At 37.4% G+C, this 26,206-nt stretch overlaps 1 non-coding gene across 1 annotated transcript; it reads right to left on the reverse strand.

Moving 5' to 3' along the window:
* Positions 1-24,945: 24,945 nt before the first annotated feature.
* LOC145607650 (small nucleolar RNA R71) lies at positions 24,946-25,052 on the reverse strand. The gene has a single exon (XR_014105599.1). It is a non-coding gene; the product is annotated as a small nucleolar RNA R71 (small nucleolar RNA).
* Between the last annotated feature and the right edge of the window lie 1,154 nt (positions 25,053-26,206).

Below are 26,206 nucleotides of genomic sequence, written 5' to 3' on the forward strand. Positions count from 1 at the left end.
CTATGAGTACCCCGTTTCTCAAGAAGTAGATAGATTTGACACGTACTGGAGCGGTAGACCTTTATGGGAAGTGATTACCCAAAAGGTTCCCCCTTCTTTACCTAATGACGTAAAAAAGTGGTTGTTGAAGAAGTCTTCAATTGATCAGGGTAGAACCGATGTGAAGAATCGTCTAGGTGACAGGGTGACACCGGCCAAAGAACGCTTAGGTGCAAGAATTGAATTCAAAACACCTACAATGCCTAAGAAGAAGAATTCTACTAAAGACAAGGGGAAAAGGAAAGCTACCACCACAGACAAAAAGGCTTGGGTGGAAAAGAAGCATGGGGTGCTAGCGAAAGGGGAAACAATCTATTCCAAAATTGAATGTAGGTCCTCTAAAGGATGCCTAATAGCTAAAGTAATGGATGAAGAGGAGGAGACAGAAAAGAATTGGAAAAGAGCTAAAAAGGAGAAGAAAGATTAGAACATTGCTTAGCTTTAGATTTATTAGATTGTTAATTTTTATTTAAAGTTAATTTATTTATGCCTTATTTAAATTCCATTAACAATGTAATTTTATTTTATTAATGAAATTTCAGCTTTGAATTAAATTGTTACTTTAAATTTATATTATTAAAGCAATGAAAATCGAGAAAAATTAATTTTCCAGAAATTTTTCGAGTACGGAAGTCGAAAATTTTCCGAAAAACACCGAAATTCGCCCAAATTGTATTACTGAATTGGCGCCAGTGACTGCAATTTGGCGCCAGCTATTGAGGTATGGCAACAGGCGCCAATACCATCGTCTGGCGCTAATGGCTTGTGGCTGGCGCCAGACTCTGTTCTGCGATGCCAGTAATTTTCTGACTTTTTGTTGACTTCTAGCTGATTCTGGAACGCGGAGATGTCGAAAAACAAAGTGGCCGCACCCGTAAAGGGTTGCCTACGTATCCTTTCCTAAGGAATCAGGCCGAACGTAGCTCTCTTGAGTGTCCTACTCAAGTAATTATGGGTAGTATTTTTTAAGTTGGTCAAGATTGGTCATGTTTGAGAATTCATTACCATCCATATCAGTTAATTTTGCTGCACCACCTGACAGGATTGTTTTGACATTGTAGGGGCCAGGCCAATTGGGTCTAAACTTTCCCCTTGGATCTAAAACATTTTTCCTTAGTGCTTTTAATACCAAATCTCCTACTTTGATATTTCTTGTCTTAACCTTCTTATTAAAATGTCTAGCCATACGAGTTTGATAGCACTGAGTGTGATGTAGAGCTTCTAGTCGTTTTTCGTCGAGTAAGATCAATTCTTCATATCGTGCCCTAGTCCATTCGACTTCATCAAGTTTACTCTCTAGCGCAATGCGTAGAGATGGTATTTCTAGTTCGACAAGTTGTACGGCATCCATTCCATATACCAAAGAAAATGGTGTATTTCCTGTTGACGTACGGATTGACGTGCGATAACCCCACAGTGCAAAGTGGAGCTTGTCAGGCCAATCCTTATAATTTTCTGTCATTTTCTCGATGATAGTCTTCAAATTCTTATTGGCTGCCTCAACTGCGCCGTTTGCTTGAGGTCTATAAGGGGACGAATGATGATGTTTGATACCATATTTATGTAGCAACTCTTCACATTCGGCTTGAAAGTGAGTTCCATTGTCACTTATCATTTCATGTGGGACTCCATATCGACAAATGATGTTTCTCTCGATAAAGAGTGCTACATGTTTTGCAGTGAGTTTAGCGTATGATTGTGCTTCAACCCACTTTGTAAAGTAATCAATTGCTACTAGAATAAATTCGTGGCCTCCTTTTCCTGGGGGAGTGATCTTGCCGATTATGTCAATTCCCCATGTAGAGAATGGCCATGGTGATGTGTAGGTGTAGAGCAAAGAGGGAGGAACGTGTTGTAAATTGGCATAAATTTGACACTTAGGGTATCTTTTCACATATTGATGGCAGTCCCTATTCATGGTAGTCCAATAATACCCTTCTCGCATTATTTTCTGGACTAACATTTTGCCATTTACATGAGTTCCACAGATTCCTTCGTGGACCATTCTCATTATTCTTTGTGCATTCCCCTTTCCTACGCATAGAAGAGCTCGACCTTTAGGTACCCTTTTATGTAGCTCGTTGTCTATGAGTATATATTGAGAAGCCAAAAGTCTCAATGCTCATTTTGCTCTTTTGTTAGCATGAGGAGGGTATTCTCTATTGGTGACATAGTTGAGAATGTCTGTGTACCATGGTTCTTCTTCTTGTTCTTCTTCTTCGTCTTGTACTGGGTCGTCGTCTTCTATAGCCTGTATATACGCTGGTTTGTGCCTTTTTTCGATAGTTAGAGGCATTTGCTCGATATCCGTGGGAATCCTAACCATTGAGGCTAATCTTGCCAAGGCATCAGCAAATTGGTTTTCTTCCCTAGGTAGATATGTGTATTCTACCTTCTCTAACTGATCAGTAAGAGTTTCCAGATAAGTTTGGTAAGGGGCTAGGCTTTCGCTCCTTACTTTCCACCTTTTAGATATTTCATTGATAATCAAAGAGGAATCTCCGAATATCCTTAACTTTTTTACTCCCAATGCTAGGGCTGTTTCAAGGCCTACCACACATGCTTCATATTCAGCAGCATTGTTGGTAACGTCGAAATCAAGCTTTATTGAGATTGGGACGTGTTCTTCTTTAGGTGATACTAGTAGCACTCCGACACCACATCCCTTTTGGTTTAAGGCTCCGTCGAAATAAAAAGTCCAAGTATCATCTTCGGTGACCATCAAATCTTCATCTGGAAATTCATTGTCCTGTATCGGTGTCGAGTCTTCTATTGGAAAGTCTGCCAGAAAGTCTGACACCACAGATCCTTTAATAGCTTTTTGTGGCATAAACCACACATCAAACTGAGCTAAGTTGACTATCCATCTTGAAATACGTCCATTGAGTGTTGATTTCTCGAACAGATACTTGAGTGGATCCAATCGGGATACTACGAAAACGGTATGCACCAACATGTAATGTCTCAACTTAGTTGTGGCCCATACCAAAGCGAGACACAATTTCTCGAGTGGTGTATAGCGTGTTTCGTATTCGAGCATCTTCTTACTTAAGTAATAGATTGCATTCTCTTTGTTTTCTACCTCTTGTGCTAGCATGGCTCCCATTGTCTCTTTGGTAACCGTCAAATATAACCTTAGAGGTATTCCGGGAAGTGCTGGCGCTAATACGGGAGGATTTGCGAGATAGGCTTTGATCTTGTCAAAGGCTTTTTGACACTCATCATCCCATATTACTGGTACATTCTTCTTGAGCTTCTTGAAGATTGGTTCACATATCGTTGTCAGTTTTGATATGAACCTACTTATGTATTGCAACCGGCCAATAAATCCTCGAATCTGTTTCTCGGTCTTGGGCGGTGGTATCGCCATGATTGCTTTAATCTTGGTTGGATCTATCTCTATTCCTCTAGAGCTTATGACGTATCCCAAGAGCTTGCCTGAGGTGACTCCAAAAGCACACTTTGATGGATTCAACTTCATATTGTACTTTCTTAGCCTTTCGAAAAATTTCCTTAAGGCTACTTGATGGCCTGGACGGTCCTTTGATTTCACAATCATGTCGTCGACATATACTTCAACTTCTTTGTGCATCATGTCATGGAGTAAGGCAGTTGTTGCACGTTGGTAAGTAGCACCTGCGTTTTTCAACCCAAATGGCATTACCGTGTAACAGTAAGTGCCCCATGGTGTGATAAAGGTTGTTTTCTCCATGTCTTCTTCTGCCATGAGAATCTGATTGTACCCTGCATATCCGTCCATGAATGAGAGAAGCGCGTGGTTTGCCGTGTTGTCTACCAGAATATCGATGTGTGGTAAAGGGAAGTCGTCCTTTGGACTTGCCTTATTTAGATCTCGATAGTCGACACACATCCTTACCCTTCCGTCTTTCTTTGGAACTGGGACGACGTTGGCGACCCATTCGGGGTACTTGGATACCTTGATGAAACCTGCAGTTATTTGTTTTTGAACTTCTTCTTTTATTTTAAGTGCTACGTCGGGTTTCATTCGACGCAACTTTTGTTTTACAGGTTTCATTCCTGGAATTAATGGTATAGTGTGTTGAGCTATTTCTCTGTTAATGCCTGGCATATCTTCATATGACCAAGCAAATACATCGATAAATTCTTTAAGCAAGTTAATTAAATCGGTTCTTTCTTGTTTATTCAATGTTAATCCGATTTTAACTTCTCTTTTATGAGTTGAATCATTCGAGATGTCAACTGTTTCAGTCTCTTCAATTACTGGTGTTTTCTTTTCAAGTGTTTCCATTGCTTTAATAATTTCTTTATCTTTTTCATCGTTAGCTAAGAAATGTTCGTCATCTTGGGTTAGGGAAGAACACGACAAGTAAGGAGAATGAGAGATATTATTATACTCTGAGATCATTACATCAAAGAGTGATATGTCCTCAGGGACTGGATCACTAACTATCCTAGGAGAAGAAATAGGAAGGGGAGGCATTATAGCTAAAGACTTAGAAGATTATAAAGGGAAAGACTCTGACTCAGACTCTGACTCTGACTCTGACGATTCTTCAAACATCGGCCCTTGCCCTGTCGTGATCGATATCTTCCTTCCACTCGGAGTAGTCACCTTGATAGTCTTGCGCCACCCTTGCAGTGATCCTTCAGCTGGAGTAATTAGCTTCGAGGGGTCGAAGTTTTCGCTTTGTAGGACCGTTTGAATGAGTGAGGAGTTATCTTCCTCATAAGCTGACTCATTCTTTTCTCGCCCAAACAGTAATCCCATGACGTTAAAGTCAAAGCATGGGGGTGCTTTCTCCTTATGGACGGGAGTTGGGATTTCGTCAGTGAAGTAGCAATCCAAGAAAATCTCGAATCCTGGTTGTCGTATGCCATTTACAACAAATGGCTCGGGAAATTCATAGCATGGATAGTCCTCTCCTTCTTTTATAAACTTCCATTAAGCGTAAGAGGGTACTGATCCATTGGAATTGCTTTCTTTTGAATGCGAGCGTCCCTACGTGCTTTCAACTTGTCCTGGGCTCGCTTGAGATCTTTCCGAGTCGGTTCGAAACCAAGTCCGAAAGTATCTAGTTTAGGGAGGCCAGGTAACTCCATTGATTTTGCTATCCCCTTCTTCTTTCCTAAGGTCATCCCAGGGAAGTGTCCTTGTTTCTTCAGCATGGTATTGATAATCATGTTGGAATGGGGGTCGTGGCAAAGAGATGTCCTTTCATCCTCTTGGATTAAGGAGACTTCTTCGTTAAAGCCCCATAGGTCTTCATCATCTTCGTCGTGTTCCACATTGATGATTGGATTTTCTATCGATTTGATCCTCATCGACGAAGCGTCAATAGTGATTGGAATTCCTCCAACTATGGCTTTCACTTGTTGGTGGAGAGATGAAGGGACGGCCTTTAGATCATGGAGCCAAGGGCGTCCTAACAATAGATTGAATGAGGCTTTGATGTCTACCACTTGAAAGGTGGTAGCATGTTCTATTGCTCCTGTCGTCACATTTAGGGTTATTTTGCCAAGAGCTTGACGTCGAGTATTATCGTAAGCTCTTATTCCTTGTGTGGACGGAGTTAAATCCTCATCCCTTATGCCGAGCATCCTTGCAGTCCTAAGTGGGCAGACATTGATAGCTGATCCATTGTCTATAAGAGTCATGGGAACAATCATCCTTTTGCAGACTACCGTGAGGTTTAACGCCTTGTAGTGTTTGTCACCTTCTGGGGGTAAATCTTTGTCAGAGAAGGTGATTAGATTAATCGGACTAGGGAGGTCACTCGTGAGGAAGTTAGCTAGTCCCTCAGGAGTGGTGTCAGAATCTATCCCGATTTTGTCCAAGGCATTCATCACAGCCAACCTATGTTCTCGAGATGTCGCTAGAAGCTTCCATACATTCATCTCGACTTTTGTCTTCTTGAACTATTTAATGATGTCATTGTCTTCGATGATAGGTATGGGAACTTGTTGTACAGTAGGCATAGGTTGTGTTGAAACGGGAGGTTGCATTCTCCCAAATCTTGTGAGGACGTCTATTGATGAATCTTCTTCAGCCCAAATGTCGTCCGTGGTGTATGATACAGAAGGTGAAGGTCCTACTATGTCTTTTAGGTAGACATCTTCTTCATCACTGTCCCATACTCCATTAACAGTTATGTCCTCTTCTTGTTGAACTTGGATTAATTCCTTTTTATCAATCATTTTCTGCACCAAGTCCTTGAATTTGAAGCAATTTTCTAGGGTGTGCCCCCCTGACTGATGGTACTGACAGTAATATCTATCTGTCCTTTTTAATGATTCAAATGGTCTCGGTTCGAGAGGTTTGACCTTGCCACTCTCGGAGAGCATTTCGAACATTTGTGCATACGGGATCCCAATTGGAGTGTAAACTCTATTGCTCTTCTTAGGTTTTTCAGTAACTTGTAAGGGAAAATACTTTGCCTCATAAGTCGTTTTCACTGGTGTGAATTCTCTTTTAGGTTCTTCCTTTGGACATGGAAGTTCATCATATTTCTTGTGAAGTTCGTTCACAATTTTGAGAGTTTCACGTAACAGTTGCGATGTCTCCCTCATAAACAGTGTGAACAATCGTATGTCTTCCTCGTTTGCTGGTTTTGGAAGGTTATCTTTAACATCGAAAAAGATCTCTTCTTCTCCTTCTTCGACATTGGTTGCTTTGACGGGCTTAATGAGAGATGAGGGGTCAACTTCACTTTCTTCATCGGAAATAGCCAAAGTATGAGCTAGAGGTGCATTGTCAATACTCGGCTTCTTACTGGCAGGGGGCAACGACAGCTTGTTACTGTCAATTAGGTCTTGGATAGCTTCCTTAAGCTTCCAACAGCTTTCAGTAGAATGGCCCCTACCTTGGTGATATTTGCAATGTGCGTTGGGGTTCTAGTTAGGCGACCTCTTCTCAACTGGTGGATCTCCAAATGGTCCAATGGGAGTTATAAGACCTTTTGCATTCAATCGATCAAATGCGGTGTCATAACTCATGCCAATAGGAGTGAAGTTTCTCCTAAACGGTTTCTTTTGTCCTTGGTTGTTCATGGCGAGGACTTCTCCTAGATTAAAGGTGCTAACATTATTTGAGTGGGCGGTTTTGGAAGAAGAAGGATTGTCGTTCTTCTTTCCTTTCCAGCCACTGTTGGAGCTATTGTTGGCAGCTTTAGATTTAGCCAAGTCATCTTCAATATTAATCCCAATATCATAAACAGCCTTAAAGGTATGAAGGTTATTTTGATATTTAAGATGTTTTGAATATTTTTCTTGGAGTTTTTTAATGAACAGTCTCACGGACTCTTTTTCACTTGGTACCTCAATCATTTTGGCTGAGGTTTCTCTCCACTTGTTAAAGAAAGCAGTGAAGCCTTCATTCTCCTTCTGTTTGAGGATTTCAAGTTTTCTATGGTCAGTTTCGACTTGGATGTTGCATTTGTATCTATCAACGAAAGCTTTTGCTATGGATTCCCAGCTAGAGGTCTTTTCTTTTTCAAGAGAAAAGAACCATTGTTGGCAAACGGTCTCGAGAGATAGTGAGAACAGAGAAGGGAAGACTTTCTTATCGATACCCTTGATACTCATTATTGTTTCGAATGCTCTTAAATGGAAGTAGGGGTTGTCGATTGCCCTAAATTTTGGGATGTCGTTGGCACTGAACTTCTGCGGAAGAAGATCTTTATCCACCGAGACCCCATGGGATGTGAGTTCTTGAAACTTGTAGTCGCTGGAAAAATTTCTTAGGCTCTCTTGCATGAGGTCCATTTGTTGTTGTTTCACGGGATCCTCGATCTTAAGTGCGAGAAGCTTCAGTGTCTCAGTTACAGTAGCCAGTTGATTCTTGAGATCGTTGACTTCTTCTTGAGTTGCCATTATGACTCTTGCTTTCCTCTTGCGGGCTATAGGTTTGTCGAAAAGTTGGACTTGTATGAAGAGGTTATCTTTGATTAATCGTCCTTCCTTTCTTGACCACGCGCTGTAAATTAAGCCAATTTGCGTTTTAATTACTTGACTCGAATCAATTTGACTTTATGGTTTTTATTTTTTTTATTTTTTTTTTTAAAGTATATGCATATTTTTGGCAACAATAATGTACATATTTTTAGGGAACTAAGTATTATTATTTATTGGAGGATTAATATCCGACTTACCCCCCCTAAAAAAAATGACGGAAAAAAGGGCGCGCACACAAGACTCTCTTAATCATGGTCAAAACATGTGTATTGGTGTGTGTATTGAGTGTAAGTGACATGTTTGGACTCTTGTGTAAGACCATGGGACTTAGTGCCTAAACTCGATTAATTCAATTAAGCATCATTGTCGGCAAAATTAACCGAATTAAACAGGAAACTGATTAATTAGACATTAGGTGATGACTCGACAAATAATCCGAACTGTCGGCCAAGCGACAGGACTGGCGTCACAATATGGTGATTGGCACCAGACAATTTAGTTAATGTTTGGCGCTACACACTATACAATGGCTCTACAGCTCGGACTTTGGCGCCAATATTGGAGCTTCGGTCCGGGACTGTTTTTGGTATTATTAGTCAACTGGGGTATGCCTAAAGTCGTACTAGGTCAATTCCGATTAAAAAAAATGTATTGACTCAAATTAATTAATTAATTAAATAGGCAAAAGTTCTTTAAGTCATTAATTTTAGTCTCAACACAAATCAACAAACGGTTAAGAGAAACATAGAATATATATGCACAACAAATAATGCACAATTAGTCAAGTAGGCACAATATGATGCAATGAGTTCGCAACCTAACCATGGCTCTAGTTCTCTAAAGTTCGGGATATGGTTTAGTCAATAGGGTCCATGGTTAATTGTCCGGATGCACCGCGTAGAAGCCTAACCGTGAAGGGTTAACGCGTGTAGATGGGACACCGCGAGTTTCTAGGAAAAAACTCACTTCCATGGTTTGGTGAATTCAACATCTCAGATGTACCCTTTGTTTCCAGGAGCGTTCAATCGGGTAGATAGAGCATGAATTCCCAGAGGGTTATGTCCATATGTAGAACACATATGGGTTTCAGAAAAGTGAGAAAAAATTCAATCAGGAAGCAGGATCGAGCAAACAATACGAAAAACCGGTCGAAATTAGAACGCATATTTCTGGCTCGATATTAGGGGAAATTGGCGCCAGCAAACAGAGACTGGCGCCAACTTTTAACTGTAGCGCCTGGCGCCAATATTGGCGTCTGGCGCTAGGGCTAAAAGTTTGGCGCCAAGCTCTGGCCCCTGACGCTACTTCCCACATGCCTCAGCAGCTTTCTGTGCTCGATAAAATCTTCCAGTTTCGCGCGGTGTTATTTCAGTCCTAGTTGTGAAAGACATTTCCCAAATTTACTACGTGTAAAATCCTATGTTTTTGACTCATTACGGATGGTCTTTCCAATGAGAACCTTTTTATGCATATGACAATAATGTTAATCAAAATTACGCACATGAAATACTTAGAACTTTTCGAGTCTCATCCACTCATTCTAAATCATTGTCGAAACAAATTCAGGAATTAAAATAGAAATCCTCCCCAGTGGAGTCGCCAAAAACTTTAGGGAATAATTTCAAGCCTTTAAAATCCCACTAGCTTGAACCCCACTGTGATCATACACTAAAGTACGGTGGCGTCCAAAAGGGAAGAAGATAGAGCAAAAGAGTCGCCAACAAGTTTTTAAGGAACTTGTAAACCGTTCATAGGATGAAGGTTACACCCCTTAACGATCTAAGAGATCGTCAACTCCATAAGGTCATGAACCAAATAAGGGTTCGGGGATGAAGGTACAAATCCAACCTAAAAGAGATTAAACCTGCCCTAATAATAGGCCTCTACTTTATTCTGCTCGTATTCATGTGCGCTTTCTGATTAACATGCAATCAATAGGATTAACCCTAAACCTGTTTATCTATGTTGGTTGAATTTAATGCACAAATAAACTATTATTGGCGATCACTTGAATTATAATCAAAGTTAACCCTAACAAGATTATTAATTATCTTATCAAGCGTGATTACAAATACCAATTCCCTTTAAGCATGCATAAAAAAGTGATCAAGCAATAACAATAAAATAATATGCATATCAAGCAACATAATAAATAATAATAATAATCATGAATAATAATATTTATAATCATGTTAAAGCATAGCAAGATCCTAGGCATGATACTAACAAGATTAATAACAAACCCTAGCATGTCACTAAGCGATAAAAATCAAATCTTTAACCCTAACATGATACTAACATGAATAAATATTAGGAAGAATATAGGAAGCATCGTACTTTTAATCATACTTGATATTAAAGTTACCCTAGACATGATACTAGGAATATCATAATAACAATACAAACATGATATCTACATCATAATATCAATTAATCAATTAAAGTACTTACTTGGATGCCTCGTACCTCTTTCTAATAACAAAATACACGCGTTAGTAACTTCAAGGAAAATAATAATCAAAACAATTAAATTAAATAATTGAAAGAGAGATTTGGGACCAAACCCTCAGAAATTAAAACCTTTCACGTCTAGGGTGAAGGCAACTTCGAATATGGCTAGGTGTATCAAGATCTAATGAATGCGGAATTTTGTGTTAAAAAGCAAAGTTTAGAAAAGAATACTAAAGAATTAATATTATTGAGAATTGATGAAAGAAAGATGAAGAATGAATGAATAAAGAGAGTTGATGAATCGATAGATGTAGATAATGAATGAAAACGGAGTTTTTGATACGATATTTATAGAGAAAATCATCCAAAAAAGATAATTTAACAAAACAGAGTCTGAAGATCGAAAAACTACATTGGCGCCAGCCCTGGCTAGTTGGCGCCAGCACCAGTGGCTAGCGCCAGGCGCCAATGGCTAGCGCCTGGCGCCAATCCTGATTCCAGGCGCCAAGGCCTGGGGTTGGACGCCAAACTGATTTTCAACGCGTTTTTGAAAATTTGATAAATTTCCTGTACTGGAAGATAAAATAATATAATTCCATCGAAAATGCTATTTGATCTTGATTAAAACTCTGAAGAGTCCTAATTGAATTAGAAATGAAAAGAACCTTCTAGAATGTTCTAGAAAACTAAAACCATTCCTAATTGCATTAGGAATGATAAATTATACTAGGCCCTCCCCTAGATCATTGGGCCGTACATAAAGCTCAAACCGGGCCCAGTTTAGTAAATTGGCCATAATTTCCTTAATATTCATCGGAATTGGGCTTATAATATATCATTGGAAAGGTCTTTGCAAGCCCCATCCAACTACACCACTATTGGACCCATATCATGGACCAACCAAACTAGATTGGCTGTTTTCTTAAAATAAAGTTTTCAAAAACAGGGAGAAGAGAAAAGAAATAAAACTTTCCGCAACACTAGACCTTTCCACACTTTCGTTTCATTTGATTATGATTCGACGTGAAAGGCACTCATCACTGGGTTTGGTTTTGGGGAGACACAAATGGGTGTCTACAGCAGGTAGGGATGGCAGAGGGAAGAAGGGGTGGAGGCCTGGTGGGTTTTTGATAAATAGGGGTATATTAGGAATTTTTCTTTTCCCTCCCTTTTAAAATTTTAACCATGGTTAAGATTTTCTTAAAATAATTAACTAATATTACCATTGAAATAGTTTTACAAGTTAATGATTACCAAAGATAATTAAAATTTTTACTGTTTACCATTGAGAAAAATAAAAATCTGAAGAGTACCATTGAGAATTTCCCAAAAATTTAAACAAAAATCATTGCACATTATCAATTTAATGTTGTCTTATTTCCTATAACGATTAGTGTGTTTTATTAAGTTAAATTATTAAGGGTAAATTGGTAACTTTGAAAGTTATAACTATGGTCTATGTATAGTATTTAAAGTTTGAAAAATTATTGAGAATTATATTCCATACATCAATTTATTACTAATAATTATATGTTCACAATTTTTTTGGGTTTTGTTGTTATTACAAAAGTGAATTTATAAAATATGACTTACTAATCACAAGATTTAGGATACAATATTTGTTAATTACTATTTTTGTAAATATCAATTGGAGGGTAAGGACAAATAAAATTTGAAAAAAAGGTGACTCATGTTCTTGTGAGGGATTGAACTCGGAGACAATATTTCATCGGTGCAAATTTATGTTCATCGTTAGTGATCAAGATTGCAAGATAAACATCGACATTTGTAGGGTTTTTTTTTCATTTTTTGTTAATAAGAAGTAGTGCTACATCTCTTATATTTGGTCACCAAACATAACTGTTTGTGTTACTAAACAATCTGCTTTTGTTACTAAATAAATTAGTAAGTTTAAGTGTTTAATATTATCGGAATTTTTTTGTCATTTTCGCCGACCTGTTATCTTTTTCATCCATTATCGAGGTCATTCGACTCTCCATTTTTTTTACTAACGAATACAACTTTGACCACTTTTGTTATTTTAATAATTATTGTATTTCTACACAATTTCAGATTCAATAGAAAATGAGAAGAAGAAACAGATGACCAATTTAAACAGTTTAATAGATCATTTTAATTACAAATAATTTCACTAGTTTCCACAATGTCATTCTCTTTCTCTCACCTATTTCTGTTTCTTTTTCTATTTTTTTTTTTTTGCTCTGAACTTTGGTTCTATTCTTCATCATCATTCACCATATTCATCAACCCCATTAAACAATACTACACTACTACGTACACCATATTCATCAACCCCATTAAACAATACTACACTAATACATAATTGCAAATAATTACACCAGTTTACATTGTTAATTAAAACTTGAAATTCTTAATAATCTCAAGAGGTTTAATTTGTCCAGTTAAATTCGATAAATTTACCCAATTACATCGATTAATCTCACTTGAGGATGTATATTTAACATTCTATAACAATAATGAAGCAGCTTAAAAAAAAAATTCCATCTTCCATGGTCGCCCTTTTGCTATTTCTCTGAAACGATGTTCATAAAAAATAGTTTTTTAAAAAAAAATAAAAATATATTAAATTACTAGCTTTGGAAATGACAAAATAATTGAATTTTAAACATTAGTTTAAATTATAAATTTCAATTCAAATTTGAATGAAAAATAAAAATTAGTGGAGTCACTAGTAGAATAAATGGCAATGGCACCGGTTCAAACCCCATATATGCCACCGGTTTGAACTGGTGAATATGTGGGTGGTGCCAATTCCTCCCACATTTGCCACCGGTTCAAAACTGGTGGGATAAATGGGTTTTGGCACCAGTTAACCGGTGCCATTAACATTTTTGGCCACCGGTTAACCGGTGCCAAATGTAAATTCCCGCGCAAATTGTTTTTTGTGGTAGTCAGTTTTTGGCACCGGTTAACCGGTGCCATTTTACAATATTTATTATTTTATTATTTTTTCCCCTGTTTTCTTGCAATAATATAAAAAAACACCCTGTAATTCCAGCAATAATAACCTGTTTTTCAACCCTAATTCCAGAAATAATATTAACAAAAATAATTAATATTATTATTGTTATAATTACCAATAATAATAATAATAAGTATAATAAGATATAAATAATATTAAAAACAATAATTCATACATAGATATAAATATTCCCAAATGCAATACAATAAATAAAAAGTGTTATATATATATATATATATATATATATATATATATATATATATATATATATATATATATATATACACACAAACAATACTAAGTAATTAATGAATAATAATATAGTTAAAAAGTTAAGAGAACATAAATTCACAATAAAAGTGACATTTACATGTTAAAGGTGATAAAAGACGCCAACATGCCTCGAACTTCATTAAGTTCCTTGATTGTCAATGAACCATTTTTTTGGTCCTTACAAAACCTAAAATACAGAAAAATTATGTTAGAATTAATTAAATAGGCTAAACATATGTATTTTATCAAAAATGCCTATATGACTTCTATTTTACCCATTTTCTACATTTCTGATCAAATGAACTATTTCTTTCTCATAACATGTCAATGTTATCTAGTTTTAGGTGTTTAAGGCTTAAGATTGAATTAAAAGAGCATTTAACCAAAAATTACCCTAATATGGCCTACATGCATGACTTCTATTTAGCCCATTTTCTACATTTCTTATCAAATGATCTATTTCTTTCTCATAACATGCATATGAATATTATCTAGTTTTTGGTGTATAAGGTTAGAAATCACATCAAAAGAGCAAATTAACAAAAAATGGCCCAAATATAACCTTATGACTTCTATTTAGCCCATTTTCTACCTTTGTTATCAAATGAACTATTTCTTTCTCATAACATGTCAATGTTACCTAGTTTTATGTGTCTAAGGCTTGAAATCACATCAATAGAGCATTTTATTAAGTTTTAAGACGCATTTTACTCAAAATGGCCCAAATACGGCCTATATGACTTCTACGTTGCCCATTTTCTACATTTCTTATCAAATGAACTATTTCTTTCTCATAACATGTCAATTTTACCTATTTTTAGGTGTCTAAGGCTTAAAATTGAATCAAAAGAACATTTTACCAAAAATTGCCCTAATATGGCTTACATGCATGACTTCTATTTAGCTCATTTTCTAAATTTCTTATCAAATGATCTATTTCTTTCTCATAACATGTGAATATTATCTAGTTTTAGGTGTATAATATATACTACTAGAAAATAGGCAAATAGCGACGGAATGGTTCCGACGGACACTAAAATCCGTCAGAAAACACATATATTCCGACGGATTTTAGTTTCGTCGGAAATCCGTCGGAAATTTCCGACGGAAATTAAATCCGTCGGAATATATGTGTTTTCCGACGGATTTTCCGTCGTAATTATCCATTTCTGACGGACTTTAAATCCGTCGGAAATTTCCGACGGATTTTTCCGTCGTAATGATCCATTTCCGACGGATTTTTCCGTCGGAATATATTTAAAAAAAAATATTTTTTTTAAACCCTAAAGCTTCCTCCGCCTCCTTTTATTCATTCTCCTTCTCTCTCCTCTTCTTCTTCTCCTTCAATCAGCCCCTCTTCTCCTTCTCTCTCCTTCTCTCAGTCGCTCCTCTCTTCTTCTCCTTCAATCAGCCCCTCTTCTCCTTCTCTCTCCTCTTCTCCTTCTCCTTCTCTCTCTTTATTTCTGCTCCTCTTCTCTTTCTTCATCTCTCTCTTTCCTCTTCTTTCCCCCTTTTTGACAATCACCAACAACACCACAATCACCAACAACACGGTACCACCACAATCACTAACAACACCACCACAATCGCCCTTTCTCTCTCTTCTCATGATGAGTAAAGAAAATTAAAGGTTTTGAGGCCAAATTCGTCCATTTAAAGCCTAGATCTAGACTTTAAATGGCCGAATTTGACCTTGTTAAACCGTTTCCATGGTGAAATTCGAAGCATGTTTCAATTTAAGGTATGTTTTATATTTTAAATTTTCGATTTTGTTTCTGTTTTTTTTTTATTGTTATTAGTTTTTGGATTTCGATGGTGGTGGTGGGTGTGGCTTATGTGCATGCGTGTGGTGGTTGGAAATGGTTTTTTGGATTTCGTTGGGGCTGTTTTGGTGCCGCGGTGGGTGGTTTAGGTGGGCGGTGGTGGGTGGTTTAGGTGGACTGTGGTGGGTGGGTCGGGTTTAGGTAGACCATGGTTGGTGGGTTTAGATCTAGGTTTAGGTGGGGCGTTGTTCAGGTTTAGATCTGGGTTTGGTGGGTTGGTGGTGTGTGGTGCGTGGCACTGGCCGGGTTAGGTTTGTGGGGGGGTGGTTTGGGCTTAGGTGGGTTTAGCCATTTAGGTGTGTTTAGGGTTTAGGGTGGGTGTGTGGTGGCCGCTGGGTTAGGTGTGTGGTGGGTGAAATGCGATTGGAGGTGGTGATACGCCGTGCCGGTGGTGGCGCGGCGTATTTTTTTTAAATTTCAGAAAAGCAATTTCCGACGGAATTTCCGTCGGAAATTTTCGACGGAATTGAATCCGTCGGAATTTTCCGACGGATTGTTGCAGTACCTGAAATTATTTTTCCGGCGGAAAATTCCGTCGGAAATTCCGTCGGAATAGTGTTTACGACGGAATTTCCGTCGTAAAATGGCCATTTTCCTACAAATGGTTTTCCGACAACCATTTACGACGGAATTCCGTCGTAAACCAACTTTACGACGGAATTTACATAGTTTACGACGAACTTTTTCCGTCGCAATTAAGGTGTTTTCTAGTATAAGGTTAGAAGTCACATCTAAAGAGCATATTAACAAAAAAAAAATGACCCAAACATGGCCTATATGACTTCTTTTTAGCCCATTTTCAACATTTCTTATCAAATGAACTATTTCTTTCTCATAACATGTCAATGTTACCTAGTTTCAGGTGTCTAAAGCTTAAAATTGAATCAAAAGAGCATTTTACCAAAAATTGCCCCAATATGGCCTACATACATAACTTCTGTTTAGTCCATTTTCTAAATTTCTTATCAAATCATCTATTTCTTTCTCATAACATGTAAATATTATATATTTTTAGGTGTATAAGGATAGAAATCACATCAAAAGAGCATATTAACAAAAAATGGCCCAAATATGGCCTATATGACTTCTTTTAAGCCAATTTTCGACCTTTCTTATCAAATGAACTATTTTTTTTCTCAATGTTACCTAGTTTTAGGTGTCTAAGGCTTAAAATTGAATCAAAAGAGCATTTTATTAAAGTTTAATACTTATTTTACTCAAAATGGCCTAAATATAGCCTATATGACTTCTACTTTGCCCATTTCCTACATTTCTTATCAAATGAACTATTTTTTTCTCATAACATGTCAATATAATCTAGATAAAGATGTATACGGTTTGAAATCACATCAAAAGAGCATATTTAACAAAAAATGGCCCAAATATGGCTTATATGACTTCTATTTAGCCCATTTTCTACCTTTCTTATTAAATGAACTATTTATTCCTCATAACATGTCAATTTTATCTACTTTTAGATGTCTAAGGCTTGAAATCATATCAAAAGAGCATTTCATTAACTTTTAGGACTTACCTCATCAAGTTGTCGACTGTCCGTACAATGAGTCACTATGTCAAGCATGAATCTCATCACATACAAAGCACAATCAAATCCATTTTCTTGTTGTGCGCACTAGAATATGACGAAAAAATCACATCAGTGAAACATGCATAGCAAATTAGCAAATATTTACTAACATAGATTTTTAAGATAATCACAATATCGTGTAAATTACCATCGATGATTTCCATGTTGGACCTTGCGGAGCATGGCAATGTAGCTTCTTCATAGCTCTGTAGTAAAGTACATTCAAATTTGATTAGTCGTCTGACTACAAAATTAGTTAGCGATAAACATCACTAGGTAGTTATATATATTTACTTTTGCAATATAGCCTTCACAAGCCACTTCTCCGATGATCGAGCTGAATCAAGGTGATAGATTGTGTTACTGGAATTACAAATCACCATGAGGCTCCAATGCTCCCTACATAAGTTCACAATAGACAAACAAATTAATATTTAGGAGTCAACATATAATGAGGCTAAACGATTGAATTTGACATGGTTAGACATACTCTTTATAACATGGGGCGAATATGAACTTGTCTCCCGCACGCATTGATTCCCTGATACTCTGTTTAACATAATACAACACGTCACGGAGTTGCCTGAGATTCTAGGAGTGGATATCTACTCGAGGAATAACCACCCAACTTTACAAGGAGAATCAGTTTCAGTTAAGTACTATCTAATCTATAATGTATTCAAAATTTCTCAATAAACAACCAAAAATTAAGAAAAATTAGGGTAAAATTATATTTAAACCTTAACTTTAATTTGCTTAACAATTGTTTAAAATGTAATTGAAAATAATATTAGTACATATTTCAAAATAATTGTTCAATTTTTAACAAAAAAATTAAAACTTACCCTAAGCTAGTTGGAGGTGGAAGCTAAGGGGAGGAGAGATTGAGGACGACCCTCGGTGGTGGACAAACCAGCGACGGTGGTGCGGCGTTGGAGTGGTGGTGGCGGCTGTGGAGTGGTGGAGGCGGCTATGGTGGAGTGGTTTTCGAATCACTGAAAATGAAAGAGAAGGAAAGGGGAAAGAGAAGGACTGGGGAGAAAGAGAAGGCGGCTGTGGTGGAGGGTTTTCAAACCTCCGGCAATGCAGGTGGCCGACAATGAAGGTGACGGCTGTGGTGGAGGGAAAAGGGGAGAAGGACAGTGAGGGTCTTCGTGTTTTCGAATGTAACAGTGAGAGATTGAACGAAAATGAAAAGGAAAGGGAAGGAACAAAGGAGGGGGAAGGAGAGATAAGGTGGGTTTTTTTTTTTTTTTTAAATGCCACCGGTTCACATTGGCACCGGTTTGAACTGAACCGGTGCCATTAAGCTTCCCCGCCCATTTTTAACCATTTTTTACACCGGTTTGACTTAACCGGTGGCCATTAAGGGGTGCCTTTTTTATTTTTTCTACTAATGAGTTTGGGGCCTATATTAACTACCAATGAAATAAAGTCATGCAATAATGTATGTGGCTCCCACATACATTGGTTGTATGTGTAGCTTTTTAGTGAAGCAATTATAATAACATAAAATATAACTCTAATATATGTTACAGCCCTTCTATGAATTTTCTTATTGTAACATAAAATATATAGTAACAAAAACAACAAATACAATATCCTAAAATATGTTATAATTAACTTATAATTGCTTCACCCAAAAAAATATATAATACTTTATTAGACGATATTTTACAAACTACAAATCAAAAAAATATTGTAGAAAAACCAATAAAATTATTTTATAAAGATCTTTCTATAGAGGAAAAATGGAAAACAAAAATCCAACCTTCATTTTATTCTTCAAAAATCCAACCTTTATACCCCTCCTTCTACCACAGGTCCATTACCGGTTGATGACCGTTTTTTCTAAGTTATATGCCACGTATCCGCAATTAAGAGGTTAATTATTTTTTAATTATTAAAAAACAAAAATAATTAAAAGAAAAAAAAAATAAAAATCAGAAATTCCCTTTTCCACCACCACCACCTTCCCCTGCCACCTTCATTACCTTCCCCTGCCACACCACTCCCTCTCCTCCTCCCTCCCTTTCGCGCCCACCGCCCATCAGGACCAACGCACACACCACCAAAATGCACAACCACCGAAACCCAACTCACAGTGCACACCACCACCTTCCCCTGCCACCAACACACACACCCAACCACCAACAAAAACGCACAACCACCAACTCCACAACCCATCAACCAACACGCACGCCCAATCACCAACTCCACCACCGAGCAACCAACAAAAACGCACACCCCGCAAACCGCCTAGCAGCCAAAAAAATTCAAAAAAAAACCCTTTTTCGTCACTACACCTCCCCTTTTCCGTCACGTTAGCCACCCAAATCAAACCCCCATCGATTCCTTTAACCCCGAAACCCTCCCCACCTAAAACCTAGCCCCTAAAAACCTCCCCGATCTACCTGAAACACAGCCCAAAAAAGCCCTTTTCCCGAACGGCCACCACTAGCTTGCCCATCCCGCCCTTCGCCAAGCCCCATGGAGACGAGGGTGAGAGAGAGAGATAGAGAGGAAGAATGAGAGTGAGGGAACGGAGGAGAGGTGAAACGACGGTGATGAGTGGTGGTGGTGGTGGCGGAGGTGGGGTTGGTGGTTTCACTGTTTGAGGTGAGGGGAGAGGGAAAGAAGAGGAGTTAGAAGGGAAAATGAGAGAATAAAAAAAAATCTTTTTAACCTGTTTATCAGGTCACAGGTAAAATGGACCTGTTGGAGAAGGAGGGGTATAAAGGTTGGATTTTTCGGGAATAAAATGAAGGTTGGATTTTTGTAAGGAAAAAGTGCAAAGGTTGGATTTTTCTTTTCCATTTTTCCTTCTATAGACATCCATATAGATATATTTCTGAAAAAATTATGAAGTTGGACAATTTCAACCTTACTATAGTGTGTGGTCTTATAATTTAATACAAAAAATGTATAAATTATAATTTTATTACATAAAGTAACTGTATAAAAATAAATAGGTGTTAGAACAATTATAAAATTATCAAGTGGTGTACGAGTTAATTTATAATTCGTACATCGGAGGATTTAATTCATCCATTGAAGGGTTTAAAATAAATAATCGATAGTTAAAACGAAACCACAAAAGGTTATCCATTAAAATTATGAAGGCTAAAATTGTAATTTTGGCACTTATAATTAAATATGATAATCAAAGTTATATCCATACTTGGGTTTGAATAAAATAATTGAGAGTTAAATTAAAAAAAATCTATTTATTGCTAAATAGTTGTTACTAGAAAAAGTGCTATTTTGAAATTATAAGTTAATTATATATATATATATATATATATATATATATATATATATATATATATTGGTGAAGCATTTATAAGTTAATTATAACATATTTTAGGATATTGTATTTTTGTTGTTTTGGTTACTATATATTTTATGTTACAATAAGAAAATTCATAGAAGGGCGGTAACATATTTTTCTTGAAAAAGGAACGAATTATGTGCTTGTAAGGGAGCAAAATCGGAACAATGTAACATCAATGTGGTTTTATGTTCAGCGCTATTAACAAGGATTACGAGGTAAATAAAAGAAAATATACTTCGTAATATTCTTAATTATTATGTTGGTTTAAGATATTTGCTTACCAAAGTTGATTTGTAGTACTAGAGAATTTACAAATTAAAGTGTTCGACGTTTTTAAGAGTTATTATATACGCATTTTCTACATCGTATCCTTAAGTCTAAAACTTTTTTTTTCACCCATTACTGATGCCATTTGAATCTCCAATCCACTATAAGGGTAAAAATACAAAAAAAAATCGAATATAGGGAAAATTATGTGCTTGCAACGAATCATATTCGAAACAATTTAACATTAATGCAATTTTATGCTCAGCATTAATAACCAAGATTGCGAGATAAACACTATGTCAACACATGTATATTTATGATATATGCTTACCAAACATATCAGCTATTGTTACTAAATAATTCAAAATTAAAGTGTTTAAAATTATTGGGGGTTTTCTGCCACGACATTAAACCATTTTCAGCCATTAGTGAGGTCCTTCAAATCTTCAATTTACCCTCGTATCTTACCATGTAATTTTTTTTTAAAAAAAAAGGTCTTTGGATACTTTTGTCCCTTTAATAATTGATGTGTCTATTTTATATAGTATTTTACCCCCGTCCCTTTGTCGTAATTAGTTGTGTTTTTGGCTCTTTAGAGCCACTTTTATTACTAATTGGTGTTTTCTAGTGTTTTCGTAGATTTGGTAGACTTTTGCAGGGATTTATACTTTTGGAGTATTTTCCCGAGATATTTTGGAGCAATCACGAGCATTGGAGAAGCACGACCAGATTCTATAGCCCAGGGCCGGTTAGAGCCATCGAACCGGTGATTAAGGGCTCGGTATATGTGATACCGGGGCATTTGGACCGAGTATTCAAGACCGGAAGAGGAAACCCATATTGGCCCGAAGAATTGGAGCCCAATCGTAGTCCAAATAGTGGCCCAAGTGAGCCGCCCGGCCAAAGAGGCTTGCGCCCAGAGGCGCGCCCGGCCGGGCGGGAGAAGCTAAGGTGGTCGCCCGGTGACGCGCCCGGCCGGGCGCGAGATTAGTACATCGAACAAAAAGGCACGCCCGATCGGGCGCGTGTAATTATTAGGAAACTATTAACGTCGTTTTAGTTTGTTTTAACTTAGGATTTGTACGGAGTATAAATACTCCTCCGTAATACGATTTTAGCACTCTCACTCTCTCTCTTCTCTCTCTTTCCTTTTACTCTTTCTTTACTCTCTTAATAGTTCTCTTAGATTTTCTTTCTCTTAAACCTTTGTTCTTTATCTACTCTTAATTCCAGATTTATTTTGGTAACAATTTCTCTTCTCTTAATCTTAGTTGTTTATTTCATTCCTTTAATCATGTCTTGCTTTATTGCTTTGATTAGTTTAGTTTCTATTATGTGTGAGTAGTTTTATTTCTAGGGTTGATGGGGATCCATAAATAATATGAAGGGGTAATTTATTGTTGTTAATTATCAATGCTGCATTAATTTCCTATTAATTGATTTAATGCTCTGTGAAAATATTAGGCCTGATCTTTTATGCATGAGTTTAACAATATTGATTCGAGATTCGAGAGATGAGAATTGATGTTTAGGTCTAGTTTCAATAGGCAGGTTAATTTATAAATGGTTAAGTCGAGATTCGAGAGATGAGATTTAATACCGGTAAATTAATTGTGTGATTGTAATACGTAGCGAAAGCCCTTTACAATCTAGTTAATTGATGCACTGATGATTGACTATTATTGATTATTGGTATTGCATGATAATTTCTTATTGAATTGTTTTAACGCTTTACAACTATGGCTTGTAAAAGTATAGCAATATTGAATTGATGAATCGAGCAGATGTTTATTTGATATTAAAGGCTATTTTCAATAAGAACTTAGATCTAGTAAATTGCGAGAGCCTGTTAGATCTATGTTGATTAATAAATTGCGAGATCCTGTTAATCATGTTATTTATGCAATGTCAATGATTGATTATTATGTTTTACCCTGGAATATTATTTATTGGTGAACCTATGCCCTAGATCCTTTTATATATTGTTTTCTCCCTATTCTCAATCTTCGTAGTTTAGTTTATTATTCAAATATAAATATTGGTTACTTCATAATCTAGATTATTTTAGTTAATTAGGAATATAAAGACTTGTTTCCCTGTGGAGATCGACCCTACTTCCCTATCTGCTTTAGTTAGAGGACTTAGGTATTTATTTTTGATTAAGGGATACGACTTCACCCTGTCAAAATTTGGCGTCGTTGCCGGGGAAACGGTTTTATTTTTATTTCTGATTTTTTTTGTAGTCTAGATTATTTTCCTTTTGTCTCAGAGAGCGTTAGTTCTCTGAGGCAAATCTCACATTTGCTTCTAGTTTTTGTTTATGCCCAGGTGTTCCAGATCAGGGTACAACCCATTCAATCTTGAGATCGAACGTTCCTTCCATAGACAGAAAAATTTCTACAAGCAAATCCTGGCGGATTCTGGTGATAATAATAATAATCACCGCGATCCTCCAACTGGTTATAGCGATTCAGAGGCATCCACTAGTAGAAAATACGTAATGGCAAGCGGTTCAAACCCCCTAATGGGAAGCGGTTCTGAACCGCATGCTTTTAGGGGGCTTGCCATTAGCCTTTTACATGGCAAGCGGTTCAGAACCGCTTGCCATTTGTAGTGAATGGGCAGCGGTTTTGGCGCCAAACCGCTGCCCATTATGGCTATAAAAAATAATTTTTTTTTTTTTTTTGGTGTTTTTCACTAAAATTGATACACGAACAAAATATATGTAAAACCAATAATATTTAGATAAATTAATTGATTGTTGTAAGTATTACATTTCATAAAAAAAAAATAATACAAGTAATTAAAATAATACAACAGCCTGATTAAAAAAATAAATAAATAAAATACAACAGCTCTTGAGCTTGCCACCACCGTCCACATGCACCACCACCACCACCGTCCACGCACACGCACCACCACTGTCCACGCACGTGCACCACCACCATCCACCAAATCCCAGCCCGCTTCGCCCACCAAAACCCCCACCATCCATCAGATCCCAGCCAGCTTCGCCCACCACGACCCCCACCAACACCAGATCGGCCTGAAACAAACCAATTCAACCACACATCACCATAAAATTAAAAAAAAAAACTTTTAAAAAATACCATTAATTCCACCATAACCTCAAAATTGGCTTGAAATTTGGGTTTTAAGGGTCAAATTCGACCATGAAAACTCTAGATCTAGAGTTTTTATGGTCGAATTCGACCTAAAAAACTCGAAAATAATGGTCTTGGCTCAAATTTGCTCAAAAATGAGAGTCGTGGGTCGAATTTGCTCGAAAAGCCACTCGCACCACCACCGGAGTGAGAAGTCGTCGCTCGTGAGAAGATGAGAGTAACAACAAAAGCCGATGAGAGTAAAAAAAAAGGAGATGGAGAACGGAGATGAGAGAAGAAAGAGAAGGAGATGGAGGAGAGAGAAGTGAGGGCGTGAAAATGGAGGGGAGGAGGAGAGAGAAGTGAGAAATAGAGAGGAGGAAGAGAGATAGCGTGAAAATGGAGGGGAGGAGGAGAGAAAAGTGAGAAATAGAGAGGAGGAAGAGAGATAGCGTGAAAAATGAGGGGAGGAGGAGAGAGAGCGTGAGAGATAGAGAGGAGGAGGAGAGAGAGCGTGAGATTTTTAGGGATGAAATACAAATGGCAAGCGGTTCACGTGACAAACCGCTTGTCAATTACAATTTGGCAAGCGGTTCACCCTAAACCGCTTTCCATTTACAATTTGGCAAGCGGTTCACCCTAAACCGCTTGCCATTTACAATATTGCAAGCGGAATTCCAAAACCGCTTGCCATTTGGGGCTTCCCATTACGTTTATTCTACTAGTGATCATCAGACGCAGAATCAGAGATGGCGGTTCCAAAGAAGCTTAGTGATTACTCACAACCAAAGCTTACAGATTTTCCACATCTCACCCCTACTTCAGCTCTTGATGGGGTTCAATTTGAAATTAAGCCTCAATTTATAACGATGATAGAGAGGAAGCAATTTAGTGGAGCTAAGGGTGAAGACCCGAATCTTCACATTGCCGACTATTGTCAATATTGTAACACCATCAGGCAAGCCGGGGTCACTCAAGACCAAATCAGGGAGATTCTCTTTCCCTTTTCTTTAACTGTAAAAGCTAAATTGTGGTTTAATGGCTTAAATAGAATTGCACTTGGTATAACTGACTGAGAAACTCTTGTTTTGAATTTTTATAACAAGTATTATCCTGCAGAGAGAACAGTCGTACTACGGAGTGTGATTCAGAACTTTGCCCAAGAAGCCGATGAATCTTTATATGAGGCTTGGGAGAGGTTCAAGGATTTACAAAGAGACTACCCCCACCATAATTTAGCGCAATGGCTGTTAATCCAAGCCTTTTATAATGGCCTTGGAAATTCTTCTCGAATAATTTTAGATTCTGCAGCTAGTGGGAGATTTATGAATCTTGATGTTGAAGATGTAGGTCAGGTTATTGAAGACATGGCGATACACAATTCCCAATATGGGAATCCTAGAGGATTTGCTAACAAGGGGAAGCATAGTGTTGACTCTGTATCCTTTTTGCAAGCTCAACTGACCTCTATTTGCCAAAAATTAGATAATCTGAGCACTGCTAATGTAGCTAATGTTTCTGCGATTAAAAATAATTCTAATGAGGCTTTTTGTGAAAACTGTGGTATTATAGGTCATTGGGAGCAAGATTTCAGGAGTTCCGCGGAGCAAGTTAATGCCTTTCAAGCTTATAGGCAGAATAACCCATACTCCAACACCTACAATCCTGGGTATCAAAATCATCTGTACCTTTCCTACCGGAGTACTAATGTTCAAAATCCACCACCACAAGAACCACAAGCGCCACAACAACAGCAGCAGAAATATTATCATCCCAATGCTAGCTAGAAGAACCAACCACAACAACCCTCCTCATCTTCTGACCCTTCTCTGGTGGAAATTAGAGCAATGTTGGCTAATATGCAAAAGCACATGGAGAGTAGAGATGCGACAATTGATCAAATTCTAGCACATAATAAAATTATAGATAATCAAATTGTGCAACTCTCTGCTACCCTACAAGCCCCCCAACAGGGAGCTCTGCCGGCACAGCCGACCAGACCTACGGATCAAGCATTTGCAATTACTCTAAGGAGTGGTTCAAACTATGAAGGGCCCCCTATGCCCAAAGTTGATGAACCTGTTTTATTAAATAATGCTAATCTTGATTCCGTTAAACCAAACAATGTAGTTAATAGCCCTGCAGGGCTAAAGGATAGTACTAATGATATGTCTATTTTATATAGTGTTTTACCCCCATCCCTTGGTCGTAATTAGTAGTGTTTTTGGCCCTTTAGGGCCACTTTTATTACTAATATGTGTTTTCTAGTGTTTTCGTAGTTTTGGTTGAGTTTTGCAGGGAATTGCACCTTTGGAGCATTTTCCCGGGATTTTTATGAAGCGACTACGAGCATTGGAAGAACACGACCACTTATGGAGCCCAAGGCCGGTT

Source organism: Chenopodium album, chromosome 2 (genome assembly GCF_948465745.1).
Source record: "Chenopodium album chromosome 2, dcCheAlbu1.1, whole genome shotgun sequence".
Lineage (NCBI taxonomy): Eukaryota > Viridiplantae > Streptophyta > Magnoliopsida > Caryophyllales > Amaranthaceae > Chenopodium > Chenopodium album.